Here is a 17,214-nt window from a genome sequence, read left to right on the forward strand (position 1 = left end):
CAGTAAATGAGGTATTCAGCATATTAGCTTAATATTTGCTGCTGAAATGTTATTAATGAATTAGTGAAGTGTAATTAATTATATATTATGCTATTGACTATGCAAGCAGGATGCAGTTAAACATAAACTCTCCTAGATATTTATCAGCTGCCCAACTTGGATGCATTTTTATTCCCTTTTTGGCAGTGAACTTTATACATTCTAAAGGAAAACTCCCATTTTTTCTCATTACTGTTGCATGTCTGAATTTCAAGTATATCTCTTATAATATTGGGTGTGGTTTTATTTGCTTGAGCATTGGGATTTCTAATAGTTTTGGTGGTGATTTGGAATCTAAATAGTAGAGACATCCTATTTCTAAGTTATAGTGGTAAAATCATAAGAAAAGACTTACTGTGTGATACTAGAAAATGAGGTCCCCTTCACCCCCTTCCGACCCCCCCCCCCGCGCTGAGGGTTGAAGTCGGCTGAGCCACAGCTAGTTTAGTTGAGAAGCTTGTTTACAGTCTTACGCATGGGGCTTTTATTCTGCTAATGTTACAAATAATAGCTTTGGAATAATAGAAGGATCCTAGAATGTTACTCTGACATCTGTAAGTCATTATTGGAAGCTACATTCCTGGTCTATGGATCTCTCCAACTTTCCCCTCCTCCCCTTCTCCCAGATCTCTGCTGGAACTGCTGGAAAAATAGCAAGCCCCTGTACATTAAAAAAAAAAAATTGATTCTGATATCTCTTATAGTAGCTAAGAGGATAATCCTCAGATGGTGGAAGTCCAGGGTCTCTTCTATCTATCAACAATGGCTTAAATACACAACAACTACAGTAATAATAAGAAATAATAAGAAAAACCTAACTTTTGGGAGAGAGAATTGTCTGGTGAACATGTGTCTAAATGCTAAAGCTCGTAGGCTCTTAAATCTGAAGTGCCCTGATGCAGGCATACTTACTCATGTGCAGATAATGTGTGAATTGTCCCAGTGAGTAGAGCTAACAGGATTGGGACCTCAGCTCAGTAATTCAGTATCCTACAGAACAGCATATATTTTTTTCTTTGGTTACTTTGGCCTGATTCTCATCTTTATTTGACCCTTGATCTTTGGTTAGTACCAGTTTGCTGGTACCAATAGAGCTGAGCTCATTGAAACTGAAATAGTGAGGGGTTCCAACTTGCATCTCTCCAGGTAGATTACCTTATTAGGGCTCAAATCAACGTAACTTGGACAGATGAGCAGGTTCATTAACTCCGAGTGGAACAACTTAATAACTTATTGGTAAACACATCAGTAGTTGGTTGAACTGGGGCTAGATGAAGATGTACATTGTGGATTGAGTTCCATAAAAACTTGGCAAAGGTAGGTAAGATAATACCCTAACTCAGAGTATCAGAATAATCAATGCACTGTTTTGGTACGTGGAACACACGTAACTTTATACTAAAAGTAGTAAAACATAACTGCTTTGTGAATGGTTTTTTGACATGTAACAGAGAGAAAAGGGAGAGAGGAAGGCAATTATACATTACAATCAAAATGTTTTATGAAATTTCTAAAACTAGTTGACAATTTTTGTAAGATCTCTATTCAGCTCCGTAAGTCAGATAAAAATGGTTTTTGCTGATTTTATTAAATGGAAAGGAAAAATATTTAATCTGATCAATTTAGTACATGCAGATAACATGTGTGGTGCATGAGTGTGAAAGACTTGTAGATATTTTGTATGTGCAGTTGATTGTTTATCTTCTTTTCTTACAGGCTAACATTAAGATGAAAGTGATAACCACATTTCTACATTACATAGTTGGTCAAAATATAATTTAAAAAATACAAACACTTTTGACATGTTCTTACGGGAAAGAATGCTCATTCTTTGGAACACTGTAAATGTTATGAGGACTGTAAGAAAGCAGAAAGAGAGATGAACTGAAAAAAGATTGCTCACATTTATATAGTTAAATTATCAGTGGGCTTGTATAACACTTTCCTTCCTAGTATGTGGTAAGTCCCATGTGCAATATCTGCATTTTGTTGGCAGATGGAAGATGGGGGCAGAGTGAGGCGTTTCTCATTTAAATGGACCTGCTTTCTTTTTTCTATAATAGCCAAGAAAGAAGATATCCTTTTACAGTACTTGGTTCTATGCGTTTTGTTTGTTGCTTAACATCGCCCTGAGTGTATTAATAGTATGGCAGAGCATCGAACTAGTATCGTTTGTGGTGGGTGTGGGAGTGAGGACCTCATAGTCGGGTTTGAGACTATCTACCATGGGAAATCTCTTATGAAATAACTGTTATTTCATGCAGTGTGGTCCATTCCAAACGCTAACCATTTACTCTTCAGATATTTGTCATGAGCCTTGCAGATAAGCTATCTCTGTGGGGACTGACTTAGCTGCATTCAGAAAACTAAGCTCCCCCTAGAGATGGGGAAATCACCACACCTTTCTTGCAGTTTGGTGGTAGAATATTAACGAGGGGAGCGTTAGTCTCTGGAGCATCCCCCACCCTTTAACACATCAGATTCATATGAGCAATATTTACTTGCTAGAAGGGTGACTCAGTTTCAGCTGTTTTCAATTTTTGCTTATAGCACCCTGGAGAAAAATGTATATCTAAGTAACAATTTACATTTTCATTTCTATATTTTATTGTAGTGGAGCTGGTCACAAAACCATAGTAACGGTTGCTTTGCAGATTCACTTTTGACAGCAGTTGATTCTTTGCCGTAATGGAGGTGGTTGAAAGGCTTGCTCTTGTTATGAATTGGTAAACCTGCAATTCTGAATCATTAAGTGCTAGTATTTTGTTAAAAGGAGTTAATCAAGAAGCATTTATATTTATTTATGGAAAGCCAAATATTTACAAAAACAAGTAAAAAGAAATGTTCAGTATATTTTTTTGCTTCAGGACTTGCTTCATATATATGTGTGTGCGTATTACATTCAACAGCATGTGCAATGTGTAAAGACAATTTTACAACTTCTACAGCTGTTCACCACATGTGTGGCTGCATAGGGAAAACAAGTATGAGCTAAGAATGCTCCCCAGCTTATGCCCCTGTGACAGATGTATATGGTTACAGTAAAAATGTACATCTAGGCATAGTTAATAAAATGCTAATAGTTACCAAGGACTAAGTTTGTTTGAGTAGTATAACGAGCCCGTATTTCAAAAACTGGAAGTGGAACAAGAAAATTCGACTGAAATTCCCAACCAAGTATGTTGGTTGGGAATTTTTAGCCCTAGAAATAGAACAAATGCACAAAACCTACATGGGCTTTAGCTTTACTACTTAGGATGGGAATTACTGTCAAACATTAACGACATTTCTTGTAATTAAAAAAGAGAGCAGCCCAGTCATATATGCTTTGTCTGTCTTTTGCTAATTTGGCTTAATGGATACTAACTTAGCCTTTGTGCTGCAGGGATGTTTTCATTTGTTACTATCATACTTGTTTAGATAAAAGAAAATATAGTGTTTAAGAGAAGCCACTCTAGTTTATGAAAAAAGATGTGTTCTCATACCTAAGCTAAATAAGTCTGTTTTATCATGAAGGTATGTGAGGTTTATCACATAACTATTAAGAAATTACTTTTGTGATCTGCTCTGCATTAGAGAGAATTTGTGACCTTTTATGTTTCTAACAGTGCAACTTTGGTCCCAAAGAATTCAGCTGCTTTCTCTTCAGGAATCTGGGGATCGCTATGACTGTTCTGTCACATACAGTGAAATATGCCTGTGAATGAGTATTTTTACCACGAAGAAGTAAAATCGTTTCTGAAATAAATCTAAGTAAGTGACATTATGTCCTCTGGTATACGTGTCTCTTGCACATAAAGGTGTGTAAGGTTCCAGGTGTAATGGAAGTCACCTGTGTTTTGTCTGAGAGGGGGAAAAGCACTGGAGAGAAGGGATTCCACAATCCTTTCATTGACAAATAGTGGAATTCTCCCTCGCAGGCGGCCAGTGCAAAGCCTAAACAACACTTGGACTCAAAATCGTAACAAAGATCTCTGTTGGCAGCAGAGATCTAAGAATGTTTTGCGAATTCGAATTCACTTTGAGTGTGAACGTCTTGGAATAGTATCAGATGCATCTATTTGGCAGGCAGTAACTGTTAGTGCTCTCAGTGCCCTGCAGTGTCTAGCCTCTTAAGTTTCTCTGGCCCATGCGGGCGCCTATAGCCCAGTCAGACTGAAATTGTGCTCTGTGAGGCATATGGGGTTCAGCGTTGCAGGTCAGATCAGGAGTGGGCTTTGGAACTCGATCACCTGCTTGTTCCTACCTGCAGGGCTTTGCTTTGCAGAGTGGAGCAGCCTCAGAGTGCACAAATGGGATTTCTTCTGGATGAAATTAAACTGAAAGATGTGAACCAGAAGCACAGCTAACATACTCCATCACCTAATGGGTGCACAGTCCGTGCTGGTTGGAATTGGTTGGAAATAACCCCGCTAGACTGTGCATAGCACAGGTCCTCAACATATACTGTTTTATTCTATTTTTCCTGTTGTACTGAACTAGTGTTAACTGAGATATACCCACAGTCTGACCATTAACACATCTTGCTCTTTTTTTAAATGATTATGGAGATCTGTTCTTGTATCTCCTATTCCTTCTGGAATTAATTACTGTTTGTTAACAAAGTGATTGGTCTATTGCATGTGAGAAACAGGATGACACAGATGGAGGCCAGCCAATATTCTTTAGTGTGAGGCCTTTCTCACCCTCGTAATGATAGTTTTATGGCTCACTCATTAGGAATAATTTTCCATGTATTTAACTATTCTGTTTCTGTTGCCTAAAACTCTTGATATCTAAATATCGTGCAAAAATGTCTTCTGTTTACCCATAAAACTGCAAGGAGCATTCTGGTTTAAAGATTTTCTGTCTGTCTCTACTTGGATGCATCAGTATATTTTCTATAGTACATAAATATTATCCCTCCAGTTTTAAAAAGCGTACATTGCATTGAAATGATTTTTTTTTCAAATTGCAAGTGATAAACATGAATAAGGTATGTGATTGGAAAGAAAATGCAAGCACATAATATTTCCTTCTTAGTAATTTCAGTCTCTTACACTCATATGCAAGTTGAATTCTTTAGGTACATTTTCAGTAGTTCAGAAAAGCACGCATTTTTCAATATGAGCTTTGAAACGTCTTGCAGATCTGTATCTCTGTGGTGGACACCTACCATGCCAGCCTGTAAATACCTCAGAAAACATACTTTGGTGCAGATGAAGCTCCTAGTCCCCAGGATTGCTGGTAAGATCTATACAATTAATCATTAAACAAACAGGAAAACTGAAAGGCCTAAATAGCAGCTCTACTAGTTATGTAAATTCAGGATCCCTGCTAAGAGTGTAACTTGTCTTCTTGATTGTTTTCTTTTTGTCCGTGGTTTTCAACAGCACTGATTGTGGAATTTTGTTGTCTGTCTGAGAAACTTCAGATGGTTCAATAGACGCACAGCTCAGGGTGACTGCGAGCAACCATTTTGTACATAAGGTTCTCTATCCTGCAGTATAACAGGGCCTAGATTTCCTCTGCTTTTAAGCAATTTCCATGTGATAACATTGGGAAGATTAGTGAGGGGGCACTGGCTCTGACGTACTTAGTTTGCTGATGTCCTTCAGCTCGTTATCTCCTGCCTATTTGACATTGCCAGATCTGTGGAGCAAATAATTCAAAATTATATAAAATGCTTGTTACTGCTAATTTGTGCATGGCATAGGATGTTGGTGGGTTGCAGGAAGCAGGTGTGTGAATTACCAAGGCTTGTGTTTGTGCCCTTACTGAGGAGAATTAATGAAACTGCAGCTAGAGGAGAATACTTAGGAGTGCTTGTGAAATAGAATTGCACATCTTTGTCTTCAGGTCTGTTCTGTGATCTGTGTTGTTGTCCGGTTTGTTTCAAGATGCTTTCAGCTGCTTTCAACGTATAAATTTGTACGTGTGCTTGTAAGTTTGAAGGCTGTCTTTCTCCGCAAGCCTCATTTTCATATTGTGATCAACAGATGTGCTTGAGGTGGTGCTTATTATTCTTCTGTGGTTTTTTAGAGGGAAAATTCCTCAGATGGGTTCTCCTCTTGGGAACTCAAACTTTCTCTCCAAGTACAGAACTTCCTCTGCTGTCTGCCTACTCTGGGGTTTTGTTAAGCTTCTAAATGCTCTGGAAAGATCATTCTTTTTTATCATGGTTTGGTAAAGGGGGAGAGAAGAAGGGGGCTGGGTTTTTTTTTTTTTTTCATGTTTTTATCTTGCATGTATGCGTGAAGGAAAAAGGCTTGCTTGCTTTGGGGCTTTAAAGTGTGAATGGGAACACAGAATGCATATTGATAGCAATTCACACGCATCCGCACTAAATAATTGATACTTTACGAATCAGTGCATAAGAGTAAAGCCTGACAGCAAGTCTTTCAGCAGCAAATGGTGTGTCAAATCGAAGTATAAGTCCGTGGAATATTTTATGCATGCACTTGCTTTACATCTCCGCTCAGACTCAGTCAAGGACAGTGAAGATTGATAGGTCACATTCCCTGGCACATTTGTTATTGTAGCTCCAAGGATGATGAACTAACACAGAGCTGCAGGAAAAACAAACAAATATCCAACGTAAGATATTAATCAGCAGCAGTCTAAAGCAAAATAAGGAACGAAGCGTATTACAGATCACTTGGAAGTAAAAAATTGAGTCTCAATACCTGTAAAAAAGACTCTAATTCCTATACATATACACAAACACGAATGAATAGGTCACCTGAAACAGCAAACACTGTACAGTACGTGTGTAGGAAAATCTTTTACATAAATTTGTAATTGTAGCTAAATATATACTGAGAGTCACATACAAAAGTAAAAAATGAAACATTGCTAGACTTTTTTTTGGTAGTAGTCCTAGTAGTTTTATTCGCCCAGAAAAATAAAGCTATGTCCTCCAGGAGCAGTTTTAAAACTAAGCACAGAACAACAGTAGAGAATTCCTTCGTTGATCTTTCAGAGCTCAAACAAGAAATAAATTGCAGCTTGTACAATACATTACTTAGTGATCCTCAAATCCAGAAATTTTGTCACAGGTTGGTATTTAAGTTCATACAGCTAATTTGTTTGACTGGGTAACTTTTCATTGCGGGGGAGCAATTTTAAAAACAGTGTATATCCTAAATAAATATTTATTTTATGGTTCCACTTTAAAATGTGATTGCCTGAATCAGGCTCTGAAAATACCATATTATATCATCTTACAAACATCTTCAGTGAAATCTCATGATCTCCCCATCCTCAAGTCCCTCTGCAAAGAGACTGATAACAAAATGGTAGCTTTATTTAATAAAATGATAAGGACTTGCAACTCCCACTTTTTTACTTCAGATGAAATATTTTATAATTTCACTGGGATTTATAGGTACGTTCTGAACATCTAGCTGATTTTATTTATTACAGGACAGAAATATAGCTTAAGTAGTTGTATATCAGGCATTTTTACTGTGCCAGGTGAACTATCCTTTTAAAAGATAATGAATAATTGCTTGGGTTTTTTTTTTTTTTTTTTTTGGCCTCTGCTTCCTCAGTGAGGCTGTCTGTACCTGAATCTCCTTCCATTTCTGGGTCACAACCCAGTGGATCATGTCTTTGCAATCAAATCAGATTGGGAGAGGCAAGAAAAAAAGAGAAACAAATTAACAAAAGATCAAAAGGGGGAAAAGAAAATATCCAAAAACCGCATAACTGATACAATGTGTTAAACTTCAGTGCTAAATTACTTTCAGTCTTGCATTCCTTCCTTTCACTTACCTTTGCCAATTTGTTAACTCTACAGACAGCAGCTTTGTTTGTGATGTTTTTCAGTAAAACACTTCGTACTTGTGGGTATTATATAAGTAAAAAATAATAAAGTAATTAGGCCGTTGCATACATGAAAAGATTTTAGCCTGTGACATTTACATCTTGGCTGCAAAGAGTTCTGTCCATAAAATGCTCTTGGAACCACAAGCATGCAGTATACTTTTTACAGTTCAAAACAGTACAGCAATTTGGGACCCAATCCTGTAGACTACACGTGCAACTTTGCTCATGCATTATTATTATTTAGTCATACATTTTACCCATACATTATGTAATATATGGGTTTGAATCTGAAAGTATGTGTACGTATTATTTACTTAATAATTTTGTTTTATATGACTCCTAATAAGTTCTAGGTGTTTTGTGATCAAATGTAAAGAGAATTGTCCAGAACGGAAGAATTTAAAGTCACTTGTTAACTTCTGTCTATTTGACTAGGTTTTGGATTAGCCTCTAAATAGACAACACGCAATATGAGGAATGGGATACAGCCAGATAGAAGTGATTGAGCAGCAAAGGTATGTTAGTTTCACATTTTTCTTGTTTGACCTTTTGTTGATTTTTCCCTTCTCTCATACAGTCTCTCTCTCTTTCCTCCCTCTTCTGGTCTGTTGTATTTGCACTTGTTAGGTTGAGGGCCTATAAACATCTTATCAGAAAAATGTTCGAAGGAGGGTTAGGAGCGTAGTAGAGTCGGTAAGAGGAGTGCCAGGTATAGGGGAGCCTGTGCAAGAAAGCATACAAGTAAGAATGGGAGGCACAAAGGGGATGGTTAGTCACGCTGAAGCATTTTTTTTGTTTGTCCTGTTTTCATCAGAAATCTTTAAGAATGTGTTATATAAATTGGATATCTAGCATCAGTTTTGTGCTCAAGACCCATGGTAACTCCAGGATTGGATCCTATATCACTTATCTGTGTTTGAAATTGTTCCAGATTTGCTGCTGCACTTGACATTCATTCCCTGTCTTAATCCAAAGTAACTTTCAAGTGCAGACAAGCCGAACAGTTCAACAGTAACGTTTATTTAACTTCAGCAAAAGTTTTAGGTGTTCAAGGAATGCAGGATCATTCAGTAGTAAGGAATGTAGATTTTACCTCACTAGATTGTATTAATGAATTATTTCCTAAGAGGCCTTTAATGGCTTAATTTTATTAATTGAAGCTTCATAGACAAGGTCGTAAGGGTGGAGTCATATAACTGTAATGATGGAGTTACTGCAGCATAGCAGCTTACAGCTAGTCAGCAAGCTATGGTTAGGTTCTTAGCCCCATCTCCCCCTTCCAGTTGCAAAATGTAATACTTCAGTTTAAATCACAAAGTTTATTTTAAATAATGGCATTTTACCTCGGAGGTGCACCTCTGAGAATGGGCTGCCTGGGCAATAACTGCTGTTCAGCTGAAGAGCAATAACTATCACTCACACTCATCTGAACATACTCTGTGCGTTTGATCCCAATTCGAAACCAGTCTTACGTCAAGATATGTTTGTGGGATGCCTATTCATCCATTCCTTTTCGGAAAGTTAATGAATAGGCCATTTACTTTTTTTTCTGGACTTTTAAAAGTGCCGATGCTTCTTTAGCATTTCCAGAACGTGGCTGCTGGCCTGTTTTCTAGATCCAGGGTTACAGAGCCTGTGTAGACTTGATCTAGAACAAGATCTTTAAATTTAAAGGTGATAGTTCTCAGAATAGTGTGGTCCTTCCTATCGTTATGATTTTTTTCATGCCATAGTGCCTGGGTGTGGTAAGACAATGTTATTTGAGAATTAGTCCTTACTAGTGTCTGAGAACCATTTCTGTGACGTTGGAAAACTACTGTAAGACATGTAAATATTTTCACACCAAGTTGCTCATTTATGGAAATCTATGCTTTCAAGATTAGAACCTCCTAGTCAATTTGAGAATGAATATTTTGGTGAGCTATTGTGTCCTGTATTTCTTTTGGTGGGTGAAGTACTTTGAAATAGTGGTATAATTAAGCAAGTGATCGTCAGATGACTACATCCTGCAGTGACTATTTAAAGCAGAATTCTACTTGTGGTAGTGGATGCATCATGAGGATACGTTTATTATTAGCAGGAAGTATATTTGATGTGGTACCAACCACAGCGCATAGTCCCTAGCTCCACGTCTAGTCCCAAAGCCCTAGTCTGGTGTCATTACATGAACAAAGAGAACTTTAACAGAAGGCAATGATGACTCTGTGTTCCTAAAACTGCAGAAATTACTCAGCCAATAATGTTTTTAATATAGTTAGGTTTTTGAGAAAAAGCTAACTCTGTCTAATTCTGTGGTTAAATTCCAATGTATTCAAAAATATTAGTTTATGTGAGATTTGATTTTACAAGAAGCTGAACACTGTGGGTTTGGTTCAATAAATAAAGCATTGGTTAACTGTAAATAACACTCTGTGATCTCCAGTAGTTTCTGCTTAACATTATATACTTGAAGTTATTTGCTGAATTAGTGGCAACGTGCTAAGCATCTTGTACAGCTGAGCTCCTTGATCAGCACTCAGGAACCTGCCTGAGGTCACAGCTGTTAGGCTCGTGTAAATCAGAATAATGTGCGATACGCCTGTACCGTATAACAGAGCATGAGGCGAAGGCCTTTGGGCTAGGGCTAAGCAAGGCTGGTATATCTTCAGAGCTTGTCACTCTAAAGATCCAAACCAATATAATAATGGAATTGCATCCAAGCTGATAAACCCTATCTCTAAAAAAGATTACTTAGTTCTGATTGGATGCTATTTTACTGTGTGGACAGTACTGATTCTGGTTTGGGGAGCAGTTTAGTTGATGCGAACTCAGCTGACTCTTTAGTGCAAATTAGTTTTATGACTGTAATCTGAAGCTCATAATTTAAGATGGCCCTTAGTTTTGTGTGAGTAGTACATGCGTAGTTTTTATTCACAGAAGTATTCCTACTGAGTTTAATGGGCCTACATGTATAAATAAAAGCATTAGTACGCATGACTCAGAATTGATGCCTTCTCAAAAAAAAAAGGAGGGAAAAAAGAAATTCAGACTTCCAAGTTATGCTTATAAAGCAGGTGGTGCATAGTTTTTAAGACAAGGATTGACATTTACTTAAGCTCAGTTCTACAGCACTCTGAAAAGCTCTTGCAAAGGTGAACTGCCACAGCTTTCATGGATCTCATGATATTGCTGCATATGGCCAATGCTTTTTAAGTGAAATAATCCTGCCCTGGACAAGAATTTACTCATTAGGCCAGCTAATACTTAAAAAAATAAGTACAAATGTAAATTATATATATATTTGTGTTCCACATCTGCCAAAAATCAACATTATAGCTAAGATTACAGGGTTTTTTTTTTTTTTTGGTTTGAACAGGAAATTAGGTATTTTCTATTTATTCCGCCATGAAATGTTATAAAAAAAAATGCCAAAGCCAACTGTATATGATTATGTTCTCAGATCAAGCAAACCATGCAACTAATTGTACTTCAGCGTGGAAATTTTTCACGCCCTGTCATTAAATTTTGTTTATACCAACTCTCATCTGAGTTACACATTAATTTTTAAATAAAAATGAGCATATCTTGGAAAGTCTTGAACTTTTTCGAATACCAGGGGAAGTGGTGTAAAGCCTCAAACAGTCAAGGATGCTCAGTATCTTAACAGAGTTAGCTCCAAGGACAAGAATCAATTCTTAACTGAAATCAGTGAAAACAGTGAAAATAATGTTGCTTGCATCAGACCTGTGTACAAAGAATCTAATTTTACCAAGATTTGTGCACATCTAACTTCATGCACTTGATCAGTTTTGGTAATTGCTGATTCGAATGAGCTTAATCCGTTTAATATAGTCTTTGCAGAATTGGGACCTAAATGAGTATTTAAAATAAAAATTATTACTTTTTCTAAAGTTTCAATCCCATTTTTAATCAGTACTCTGGAATTTCAGCTAGCGGAAATGAAGTAGACACACAATATGCATTGAAATATATACGTAACTTTTAGTGCTGTAGAATATTAATTTTCTTCTTTGTTGAAGGGACTTCCCCCACCTCCACATCCCTCTTGCAAAGATTTTACATCCCACATATAGACAGAGTGTGATAAGAGAGGAATATGTCATGCTCCAACATGCTCAACTTTTCAAACACTAAAAAATAAATCGAAAATTGTGTAACTGGATTTCGGCTGCCAACAAGCAGCCTGAACTTGTCTTTACCTGTTTCTACGGGTTTTATAAGTCTGTTCACTGAAATTTTTAATGTAAACTGAATTCTTATTATTAGCAACCATTGTATTTACTTGCTGAAGGTCCCTTCTATACAGATGATGTCTAAGATTTGAGGCCTAGTCTTTGCAAGGCGCTCAGCACTGCTGCTAAAAACAGGTGCTCAAGCACCTCACAAGACCAGGCATTTACTGATTTATAGCACGTGTAACAGTACCGTATGAGTAAGACTCATCCAAACAGGGAAAAAAAAATTAGGTATAGGTAGTAATAGATTATTTTAGGTTGCAAACCCGCATTTCAAGACACAAGCAAATAAATTGTGTCTGACCTCTCCTAACACTCCTCTTGGGTAGTTGTAAGAACTCAGGACTGAGATTCAGGGACAGACATCCCTGATGGTTAGTTAATGAAGTCATACAGCACCATTAAAAATCAGAACCCCCGTACTAAGAAACCAGATTAAACTAGTAAATTTTGGTTGAAGCATTCTGAAACGCCTCTTTATTTCTCTGTATTTCTGCTTGTTCTCCATGTGTATACAAGAGTATTTGCTTATTTGGGTAATAATAGGATTTGGGCTCAGTTTTGCTCTCCCTGCTGGGAACTTTGCTGTGGAGAGAGGGGAAAATAGGATCTCAAATGTGTTTAAGTTTGCAAAATGCTACCTATTACTGTTACTTTTAAAGAATATATAGGGAATAAGAGCAGTACAGCCCTACAAACCTGTCACAGCAGCCTTAAGAGACTGACTGGAAAGCTAGCTCTCCCACCATCCTTGCTCAAGGAGGTAAACGCTGCTGAGCTAGGCTGCTGGACGGAGACCAAAAGGCCTCACCCACCATGCAGTTCTCTTAATTTTGAAGTTCACTTCAAAACTCAGTATTCTTGACATTGCTGCAAATGGAGCTTTGACACGCTGAAAAGTACATTGTGTATTGAAGAAAAATTTTCTGCCCTAAAAGTAGCAAAACCAAGTGACTTGGACTGTTCTGTTTAGTGTAGACAAAAGTCAACTGCTCTGGGCTGCCTGAAGCTCATTTTTGAGTATTTTCTGCCGTAGAATCAGCCTTTGAGGGGGTAACAACGTACCTACCAGCTGCGTGCTCTGGGATAACTGTGCTGAGGGGAGCGCCCTGCTCTGGCCCCATCTCACGCTCTCCCGAGCCCCTGCTCCGGGCCACCGCTGGGGCCGGAATGAGGTTACGCGGACCTTCCACGCGCGCAGCTGAGCCTACGCTAGCGCTGCCCTGCTGCCGCGGTCACGGCCAGCGCCCGCGCCGCATCTGGCGGCCGGCAGCGCAAGTCCAACCTGAAGTAACCGGCGTAAGCAACACGCGAGCTGCAGGACGCAGCGCTGCTGCGGGCCGGCGCCGGGGGCGGCCCCCGCGCCCCCCGCCAGCGGGGCCGCGGGCGCGCAGCGGGGCCGCGCCGCGCGTGGGGCGGCCGCGGGGGCCGTCACGGCGCCGGCCCCGCCCTGCGCCCAATGGCGGCGCGGCGCCGCCCCCGGCCCGGCCCGGCCCGGCCCAGCCCGCCCCGCCGTGTGCGCGGCGCTGCCGCGCCATGGGGTTATTCGCGGGCTGGGGGCCGGGCGGGCGGCTGCGCGCCTCCTCCGCCGCCTCCTCCTCCGCCGCCTCCTCCCGCGCACCGCGGGCCGGGCAGTAGCGGCCACCGCTGCGCTGCGCTGCGCTGCGCTCCCGTCCCGCGCGGTCCGGCAGCGCGGTGCCCATGGCGTAGCCGCGCTGTGGCGCGCCTGCCCCGCGGGACCCGGCGCCGACAGCCCTGCTGCGAGGTAGGTGCGGCGGCCCCGGACCTCGCCCCGCGCCCGCGCCGGGCGGAGGCGTCCGCCGCCCCGCGGGGCTGCGCGGGCGGGCTCGGCCCCTGCGCCGAGGCGGCCCCACCGGCGCGGCGCGGCGCTGCGCTGCGCGGGGCAGGGCAGGGCAGGTCCGGCGCGGTGCTGCCGGGCACCGCGCTGCGGCCGGCGGGGCGCGGGGTGCGGAGCGGCGGCTCGGCCGCCCGGGGCCCCGCGGCTGGGTCCCGGCCCGGCGGTGTCCCGGGAGAGCGGGTCCGAGCTTGTGGTGCGGGACCTGCGCGTAGGTCGCGCGGGGTGGCATCCGCGGGCGGGTGCGGGTTAGTGCTGGTAGCTTCTCAGGAACCCGCATCTTACGCGTTTGAAGGCTTGTGTGTGAGCACTGCTTGGAAGAACTGTAAGGTGGGGGGGGGGGGGAACTACAGGTGTTGTAAGGAAAGTGCTTAATTTTTGTCAGGCCCATGTGTGCGAGGAAGCTGTGTGACTGGCTACGCAACACTAGTGCGAGTAACGGAAAGAAAGCACGTGAAATCCTTCACAGGTGTTAATGCCACTCTGCAAATCAGGCCCCTCATACCCTTAATGAGGGTAGCTGATGAACTTGGTAGTGCGCTTGTGCAGTGTGAAGCCAGTGCACGGGAAGGTAATGCAGCAGCCAGTGTCGGGTCAGTCCCTTACAACTTCACTGAGAACCTGCTGGCCTCTGGGATTTGCCTTTGCATATTTTACAGTGGAAGAGTTGAAGAATTTCCTGCAGCTTTTTTGAGTGTGCTCCTCTTATCAATAACGATAATGTGGCATTAAAGTCAGATCTGAATACAGTAACTTTTTGAACTTTCCGCAGTTTCAGATGCACTTGTAATTCCAAAGTTATGTCACTGAAGACATGGTATTGAAGAAGATACTTCTTTTCAAAAGAAAGGATTTCAGGTATAGCTGAGTGTGTGGTTATGCCTGTCCCACTTGCTGTGGATGTAACAGGATGCAGTCTGTTTATCTCAGTTCCATTAAGCAGTAGTTACTGTTATGATTTAATTGCTATCATATCTTTTTTTCCCTCAAATGCATGATAGTCAGTACAGGTAAGTTTTATTAGAAATATTTTAATCGGGTTGGTAACATTTTGCATTGTTTGGAGGAGAAAACTCAAACCTGGATGAATGAGTGCCATGGTTTTGTTTTAAGAAAAACAGTGACCTGGTCAGGCCTGTGTTTCTACCAAGCTAAACGTTTATTTTCCTTTTTTTGGATGAGGGCAAACAGGCTGATATTAAACCCTCTCTGGGGAGAGAACCTGAAGCGAGAGAGCCTCCTGCTTTTCAGCAGCCGGTGGCACCCATTAGGTTCAGCTCATAGTGACCTGGAGTGCTGTTGCTCTGAGTCTCATGCGCAGAAGACTTCAAGACTGCACATAAATAAAACTCTTTCCGAAGGCATATGTCTATTTGTTTATCGCTTCTTGCCAGGAGTGTTTTATTTCCCCTATATTCCGTATTTTTCCATGAATCCGAGGAACAATGCAAGTTGGTTGTTGGGTTTTAATTAGAACTGCACAAGCATCTTGTCAAAGTATTTCCACATGAGCGTTAGCACAATGCTAATGGCAGATACATATCCATTTGAACAGCTCCAGTTTAACCTGTGAAGGTTCACAGGGTTTGAATCCTAGCCAAGGAGGAGCTTCTCTGACTGGGACGTAGACCTGAGCAGATACCGACCGCGGCAGCCAGAGCTCCCCGAGTAACTGGGGGAGGAAGGGAGGGCCAGTGATGGGAGGCAGGTTGTTGGTTTCCTTCAGTGAAGAGTCCTTTACTCTGAAACTTGCTTCCCCCCATTGTTTGCTCTAATCCAACCATGCTAAGTTTAAAGTGACACTTCAAAATTTTTCTCTTCCACGGTGCTCTCCCCTTCTCTGGGGAGGTCTTATTTGGTCTTTGGTCCTGATAAATATGTTAACTTTGTATGTGTATCCAGGGCCTCAAGTAGTTAGTCTGACGTGTGTGTGTTCTTTTGGGAAAGAAGTTTAATTTTTTGTTTCTTTGCCATGCAAAACATCTTTGAATACCATAGCATCTTGATGCCTACCTCTAGGAACAGTGATTTTAAGTTAATTGGTAAACCAGCAGGGGGAACACAAAACATTCTGTCTATGTAATCTCTCTTCATACTGCAGTTGCAATTTGTTAAAATTTTGGGCCTATACTTTTTGCTAGAATTTCTTAAAAGAGGGTGAATGTCAAATTTGAAAAGAATCGCCATATACTAGGATAAGATAACAAGCATACAAAAATAATTTATTTTGTGTTAGCTTATTGCAGTAGGTGTCTCCCTTTCTTCTGAAAGGATTTTTTGCTGCATTAGCCAGAATTGAACTTGATAAAATATTAGAGCATTATTTAAGTGAAGTTTCTGTTCTTAGAATTATTTGAAATGAATTGTTTAAAAGTGAGGGATGATATTTTGAGTAGTCTGTAAGGCTTCAGATAGTGGGTTGACCAAATACTTTTGCGGTAGAAATACAACTGTACCACATTCATGATGGTATATAGAAATTTTTTGCAAGCTAAAATGGAGTTGCAAAAGAGTTGTATTCTCACAAGAAACTCTTCCCAGTGTTTAGGGTTTCTATAGGGAAGAATAATTGTAGGTATTCTATTAAATTTTAAGAAGTCACTGCTGGTTTATTTTTTGCGAGGGTCAATTGACTCTTCTAGCATAGATCAATAATGATGTTTTTTTTGGTTGCATTGGCCTAGCAATTCATTCCTTCTTTTGTGCCGTGATTACTGAAAGCAAAGGCTGTTACCAGAGGATGTTACCTTGATGAGTTACAGTGATCCATATTGCTTTTTAGTCTATGAAACCTGATGCAGCCAAATGGCAAATACTTCAGGTATGAGTATACAAGCAGATTGCTGAATGCTAAGATGTGAATGTGCAGCATATAAGCCGTTCCTCATAACGGCCAAAGAGCAGACTCTTATGCTGCAGTAAGTGTAAGGTATCTTGCTGCTTATGCTTTGGGGTTAAGCTATTCTTCACTTACAACGGGGTGAAAACATACTTGGAGCGCTTGCTGTGGAGTAGCTGATTTACTGCAAGACCGCTTGTGAGTGAGAGCAAATGTATATACTCATAGTACTAGAGCAAGTGGAGATAAAATTTAGCTTTGTTGAAATTAACAGTACCTGGATAAGTTTATAGGAAGAAGTAAGCTCATCTGGTTCTACCCTCGTCTGGGTCTGAAATGGCACTGATTGAATACAGAGGCGTTAAATGAATATGGGAATGTTTTTCTTCTTGTTTCAGTAAGCAGGTACGTGCATATACTAATAGTCATACATTTTC

The 17,214-nt window shown here is 40.7% G+C and overlaps 1 protein-coding gene across 6 annotated transcripts in view; it reads left to right on the forward strand.

The window, feature by feature from the left end:
• Positions 1–3,758: 3,758 nt before the first annotated feature.
• Positions 3,759–17,214, forward strand: part of TGFBR3 (transforming growth factor beta receptor 3) — a 143,572-nt gene continuing 130,116 nt past the window's right edge. For 2 of the 6 annotated variants that reach the window (XM_068952514.1, XM_068952516.1), the window contains exon 1: positions 13,570–13,848. The gene's annotated coding sequence lies outside the window, so the exon portion shown is untranslated. Of the gene's footprint in view, positions 3,793–5,167; positions 5,266–8,283; positions 8,364–13,569; positions 13,849–14,710; positions 14,797–16,911; positions 17,183–17,214 lie in introns of those variants that run through there. The other 4 variants (XM_009682539.2, XM_068952517.1, XM_068952515.1 and 1 more) reach the window with 4 other exon arrangements.

Source organism: Struthio camelus, chromosome 8 (genome assembly GCF_040807025.1).
Source record: "Struthio camelus isolate bStrCam1 chromosome 8, bStrCam1.hap1, whole genome shotgun sequence".
NCBI lineage: Eukaryota > Metazoa > Chordata > Aves > Struthioniformes > Struthionidae > Struthio > Struthio camelus.